Source organism: Anopheles coustani, chromosome 2 (genome assembly GCF_943734705.1).
Source record: "Anopheles coustani chromosome 2, idAnoCousDA_361_x.2, whole genome shotgun sequence".
Lineage (NCBI taxonomy): Eukaryota > Metazoa > Arthropoda > Insecta > Diptera > Culicidae > Anopheles > Anopheles coustani.
The window spans coordinates 72118094-72125148 of record NC_071289.1 but is presented as its reverse complement, the minus strand read 5'-3'; the positions used below and the strand labels follow the sequence as shown (position 1 = coordinate 72125148).

The 7055-nt window shown below is 44.5% G+C and overlaps 1 non-coding gene across 1 annotated transcript; it reads left to right on the top strand.

Moving 5' to 3' along the window:
* The first annotated feature begins 458 nt into the window (after positions 1-458).
* Positions 459-530, top strand: Trnag-ucc (transfer RNA glycine (anticodon UCC)). The gene has a single exon. It is a non-coding gene; the product is annotated as a tRNA-Gly (tRNA).
* The last annotated feature ends 6525 nt before the right edge of the window (positions 531-7055 follow it).

Sequence of the window (7055 nt, the reverse complement as noted above, 5' to 3'; positions counted from 1 at the left end):
AGGCAGCGTCCAACCGCACCCACACCGGCCACCCACCGTGCGGCCATCTAAGTCGCCCGGTAATCCCAATTGGCACCCTTTTCCCCTCGACAAAGCACGTTTTTCGATATTCACCACGCGCCGCGCAATCGGCCGGATGATTTATGGAGTGTTGAGCGATAAAAACCCGAATGAACCCGCGCTGCTGCTTGCCGGGGTTTTTTTTTTTTTGTTTTCCATTTTCCATCAGCTGACCAATACAGAGTCGGAGTCAAACACGCTCAGTACATGCCACTCGGCCACAAGTGACCGTGCGGTGTTTGTTTGCCTGGAAAATCCAACCGCTTGCCAACAGATTTATCGCCCAAGTAAATGACCTACGTCGCTCCAGCTTTGAAACGACAAGCGTAAACCGATCGACTGATTGCTCCTGGATGTGCCTGGAGTCTGATGCTTTCCGGAACGGCAGGACATCAACCGCGTCGGTGGTGTAATGGTCAGCATAGTTGCCTTCCAAGCAGTTGATCCGGGTTCGATTCCCGGCCGACGCACTGAACTTTTTTTATGTAGTGTGAACTTAGTGTTCTAGAGTTTTTAAAACGAGTTTTCACTTGTTTTTTGCACACATGCTCAAACGTTGAAAAAATTCAGCTTCGCTGAGGCACTTTATTTCAATCTTTTCCAAAGTAATATGTTTTCTTCTTATTCGATGAATAATTTGAACCAAATCTTTTATAATTTAATTTAATCACGACATCAATGGTCGTCACTTATATGAAAAACCAATACCACATCGAAATCAATTCAATCGAAACAGATTAATTAAACTTAGAATAAAATATCATTCTAGACAAGTGTCGTTGATTTTGGTATGAAAAATAGTTGTAAAATATAAACTAAGCAGGGGTCCTAATTTTACCGTGCATAAATATAATAAAACTATTTTAGAATATCCTATCTAAAGTAGGTGCTATAAAATAAAAAAAAATGTTAAATCCACCTCGTCCTATGCGTAAATCAATTATGTGAATACGATTCTAAACAGGACTACATTTAGGACAAAATCTTCGACACAAAGCTTAAAACAAAGTGTAATAGTATGGTTATGAAGCCCATCCAGCTCCTCGTTCGATGAAGGCGTTGTTGCGTCCCCTGAAAAATTCCACATAAAGATCAAAGAAGCGAACTGGAAAACTGGTTCCTCTCCCGATCGACCAGTCAGACAAAACGGAGTAAAAATATCTTATCAATACCGTCGATACGGAAACTGTTCGAGCACACGACCACTAGGCACTATCCTCAGCATCCCGAAGAGGATTATGATTAACCGGCGTTAATGAGCGGTGCGGGTCTGGAGGGGGGATGTTCCCGGTTTCTTGTTCCTTTTCCCTGCCAGGGGAGGAGAAAAAGAATCATTGGCAGCAGCAGAGAAGACACGCTAGCTGAGGCAACATATTGACCCAGGAGCAACCCCGCCGAGGATCCAACATTGCTCGAAGTGGTCGTTAAACGTGCGGAGTTTTAAGTTAAATAGCCCAAGATTTATGCACACACATTCGCACAGCAACGGTCAGCAAAGTGTGCGCGAAGAAGCCCAACGTTGAGCCTTCGGAGCCAGCGTAGATGGGGAGCCCCGTGCAGTATTACCGAGACGATCGCGAACGTGCGCGAGTTCGCGCGATATGTGCGATGATAAATTTATGAGCTATTAGTGTCCACGAGAGCGTCCGGGTTCGTGGTGGCCCAGGTGAAGGGCGAATAGGCGGGGGAAGAAGCAGTGGGACATACCAGCGGTCGGAGGCAGCAGCGAAGAGTCACACACGGAACCAGTTTAATCACCCGGTGGTCGATCAAGGAGCCAGCCTTGGGAGGAACCAACCCGAAACGTCCAGCCGAAACCGGCTTCAGTGGAAAAGTATTGTCATCGCCTATTAGGATTATACAAGAATTTGTCTACTGGAAGAAAGATTTATTGTCGGCTTCAAATATAGAAAACAAAAGTGAAAAAGGTGATAGTAAACAATCAGGTAGCAGATTCGTGAATACATGCTGTATTAAACTCTTCATTTACATGACTTCAATCTTTATAAATTGCGTAGGTTAAGAAGGTTATTGCAATTGTATTACACTATCCAACGCTTTTTCTTAATCAGATAACAGAAATGTTAGTTGATGATTTGACCTGAAACAGTTTTTAAACATACCTGCAAAATTCTAGCATTATCTAAAACATGTTTTCTTGTCCAATTATTAAACACAGTTTAACACAACCTAATTTTATGTGTTGTATTTTGAAGCATTTCTAATTCTCATCATTTTTAACAAAAAGGTCAATCGTCGAATTACTGAAACAAATACTTTTCATGTTTCGACCTTTCACGAGTAAGAACAGGTTTTTAAGTACGTTTGTTTTCGATTTTTTTTCCTAAATATGACAGTTAAATAAGTCAAATGGCTGAAATGTAGTATGAAAAGGAAATTTCTTGAATAAAATCTGAAAAAGAAAACGTTTCAAACAATAAAATATTAGCAAATAAAAACACAACACAAAGAGGGATCATGCGTTCCACTAACGATGTGAACAATCCAAAACAAACATTGGATTGTATCTTTCTTTCTCCCTTAATTCGTTTTGAATGAAACGAACGCGTGATGTGAATGTGTTTCTTCATACTTCGTAAGCGCACCAAAAAAGAACCCCAAAATCAATAGACTTAACCGATACCACCACACATGCTCACTGCTCAGCTAATCCTGCCGGCCATTAGACGCCATCTCGCTGCCCCTCGCGGAGGCTAATAATTGAATATTATTCCAATAAATCACCTCGGCCAGTGGAAGAAGCCACAGAAGCGAACGCACTGCTGAATCCCATCCGGATGACCTCGCCGCATCACGCGCCACAACTGGGAGTAGTTTTCCCACCCGCCTGCTCAAACCCGGACGCAACTTATGCTACTCCCCGGGTCGGACGTCAGGCCCGCTCGTAAATCAATCCCAGTGAATAAAGATTCTCGCCCCGCCCCTCACACACACACACACACACTGTCGCGGGTGCCTCGAGTGGCCACGAAAATACGAAAACGAGTGAAAGAAAACCAATCCGAACCGAAGAATTCGCTGTTCACCGCAATCGGGATGGAAAACCATAAACATGCGTTTTCACTTCCTTGTTGTGGCGTAGCTGTGTGGAGAACTGCTAGGGCATACTCCTTAGGAGGAGTCGATCTGGCGGTTTTCCCGAACGTCCGAAATTCAGACAAATCATCGCAGTAAACTGTGGTGGAGCAGTTTGAAGCGTGCGGGATAAATAAACGACACACACGTCAATGTATCTACCACCCGTGCGGTCTGGAGATAACTGTTTTTTTTTCAAGTTGGGTTTCAAAATTGATAGAGAAAAATAAAGCGCAACACAAAGAACGAGCGGCACGGCATTTGTTTAACGACATGTGGATTAATTATGAAAAATTGGTTCGTAAAATGCGCCAAAGTGTGGCAAAGGTTTAGACACCAAGGTGACAGTTGAAAACTAAGCAACCCGCCACGCCGTGTCACGCGCACGGATTAGAAAGGGGTTATTATGGCTGACACTCGATGATTGGTGGCCCGACACGAATATTAACCGCGTGACAATGGCATCCATTCGCCGATGGTAGTATGGATTTTCGAACACATGTTTTGAATCGGGAGACGGGTTCTTAAAGATACACCACACGTCCTAAAGCAACCAACCAACTTTCGGAAGATTCATTTCACATGGATTTGTTTTGGAAGAGGCGCAGTTTTCGCCACAACATACTGAACAAAGTTAGATGCAGATTTTTCTAAAAACAAATAAAAAAGAACGTTTAAGTAAATATGAAAATTTCATATTTATCCAATTCCATTACAGACATCCAAATGTACAACACTAATTAAGTACTAAATAATATAATTGTCACTCACAAACCAAACGGCTTTTGTTTCTGCTTTAGCGTGCTGTGTACTATTTTGGTGTAGTGTATAAGGTTTGATGAAACTGATCTAATTGCGAACAAACGAAAAGCACTCTATAAACAAAGAAACAGCCATAATCTTAAAGTATATAAAAGCTGTAATTGCCTAAATAAGCCTGTTGGTACGTAACCAGTAATGTAATTTTGAAATTCAAAATAAAATAAAAGACGATACTTTACAATAAAAAGAAAACAAAAACCAATTAAAATGTACACTTTAGAGTACAAATTTTGCAATGCTACTGTTCGCTCCTTTCCGGAACCGTTGCACTTTCCGGTACATCGTGTTGCTTACAAATTAAACCAGCGGAAGGGAGTGAAAAGAATGTGCACGGGAGGGTGAAACAGCGTTTGTCACCATAGTGATTCAACCGTCGATAGGGTAAAGTAGACACAACACCATCTTAGAACAACGGTAACAACAAATAAATTGGTTGATGTAGAACAGATTAGACCCTTTATCGTAAATAACACCAACAGCAACAGCATCTGTTACCATCATTTGTTGTGCGTGTTGTCCACACCACTTTTCCGGCAGCCGCAGTTCGGCCGGAAAACCCTCCCCCTTGTGCTGCGTCGGAGTATGCGTTCGGTGTGTGGCTACGCAATTGCTTCCGTGTGGCCCGTTTCGGCCCGATCGAAATGCATAAATTTCCTCCATTTATTATAAATGCGGAAAACGCATCGCATCCTTGCCATGGGGCACCGTGACGTGTTGCGGTCGACGGGGTGAACCTAGCGGGGTGCATAGGAGCAGGTGGTCGAGGTGCAACTGCAGCCCGATAGATAGCCCGTTTCGCACACACACACACATGCGGATGTTTCGGGACACGCAACAAACGACGTTAGCAACAACAACAAAGCCACCCACTATCGTGCCGTGTTGAAGGATTGAACGGGAAGGGGTTGAAGAAACGGGACGCTTAACTCACATCCCTCTCCCCTTCGTTTCGGCGCAACCTTCCTGTGTCCTCCTTTTCCAACATCGGACCCCATCGAACCGCGTCGAACGTACTGACAGTATCGATACAAACATCATAACTACTCGGTGAACGGTTGCCATCATCGGCAACCATTGGCGCCAGGACATTGTGGACAACCCCTCAAAACTCCACCGTTGCGTGTGCATTGTGCCAAATAACTTCAACATCATCACAAACACACACACACACACACACATAGGCTTCATACTGGGAGATTCATGGTAGCAAAAACCTTCCACCAGGCCATTCGGAAACGTGCGACACATCGAAGGAGCATACCGGATAGTCCCGGACTCGACCGACGAACGGAATAGATCGGATGCGAACCGAACGTACCGTTTCCCGGGAGTGTGTAGCAAATTGTAACGCCTTTGCCGGGCGCGGGAATGTCCCATGTCAATCCTTTGTTCTGCGATGTCCTTTCGCCCCGAACTCCCAACGCAGACGGTTTACTTCACCGAAACCAGTGCTTTGCCGTTCACCTGACGTGAGCTGGTACATCAATGCATTGGAGTCGAAAGCTGCTGGAAGACCGAGCTGCAAAACCCCTTTTCAAGCAGTATGGAAAGGGAATCTAAATTTGAGTTTTTATATGAAAATACGTTCATTTCCGAAAATCTCGAGCATGAGAATATTTTGTCTTACCATACCATATGTAAATTGATGTCATGATTTTTATTGGTGAAATGTATGACCTTTTTTTTAGTTCCAGCAGGTATCTTCCTAATTTAACGCACAGGATTCTTATTTTGCTCTAGATTATACCTGATCCGGAACAGTTTTCAAATGGAGACTTATTTTAAATTAATTTTAACGTTTCTACATGACTAGGAACCTACGCTCTTCGGAGATCAATCAATTACTCCCATTTAAAAACCATGCTTCATGGAAAACCAATGCTGTAGATAAGTGCACAAAATCAGGTAGATTGAACCACACTTTTTTGTAAGCCCTCTGCTTGACTCTTTTGGGAAACGTCGAAACCCACACACGGGAAAGAGTTACCCTCGCCTCAACCCAAGACACGCAAGCTCGTGAAACAGAAACCACTCGGAAGCTCAGGCTTGCAAGTCACGAAGACGGACTCGGGAATGCTCTCCGAGAATGGCCCTATTGGAACCTCGGCAAAACCACACTCCAAACCGAGCACAAACTTCGCCTACCAGGAGCCCAGCGTCCGAGCAGGATTGCGTTTTTGGCGGATGATCCTTTTGGCTGACGATGGAACGACGGAACGAAACGCTTCACTCCCCTGCGAGTGTGCGGAAAATTCTCCTCCTGAGATCGGGGCGCATTGAAAACCTTCTCCAAGACGACCTCGTGCAAAACGGGGGAGTCCTCGCCCAGTTTGCTTCGGTCGGTGGAGAAATGGTTCCGTTTCGGGTTTGTTTTTCCAGTTGGCTCGAGGGGAAAGGTTCAAGAGCGCGTGGGAGTGGACTGATGATTCGTGGCCGGCACAAGCATTCTACTTGTGAGCTCCATTCGCGATCTGTCCTAAGCTGCGAGCAATTACCATGCAAGTGAAAATACTCTTAAAGTCGTCCTTAACCGACTGAACATTTTCACACTCGCATGAACATAAGTAAACAATTTAAAATTTGAGCAACCGACTATAAAAAATAATTAGCTTTGATGCGTGATACTAAATGTTATGCTATATAATAATAGAGTTATTCTTTAAAACGGTCCGTTCCCATTCCGTCAGCCTAGGTTGTTGCTAAATATTTGTGCCAATAAGTCACTGAGCCGGGTTGGTTGGAGGGTCCCGAACCACCTTCTCCTCCTTTGCCCGATATTATTTATTGTACCAATTCCAGGACACGCCACCCACCCACATACAAGCGAGCACAAATGCGCCTACAAACAACCCTGCGCCCGATGCGCCATAACGCATCCTTTTCGGAGTAGCTGCGGATGTGCGATACTCTCGAAATGAATTAATGATAATTGATTCGATCGCCAATCGGACGTATATAAACACACTCGCACGCACTCCAACCCCGCTCGGGGGATTACAAAATGGTTCAAGAAGGGTGAATGGGTGGGGGGGGGGGATATCCTTTGGGGTAGGGGAGCGGGGAGCGTGAAGTTCTGT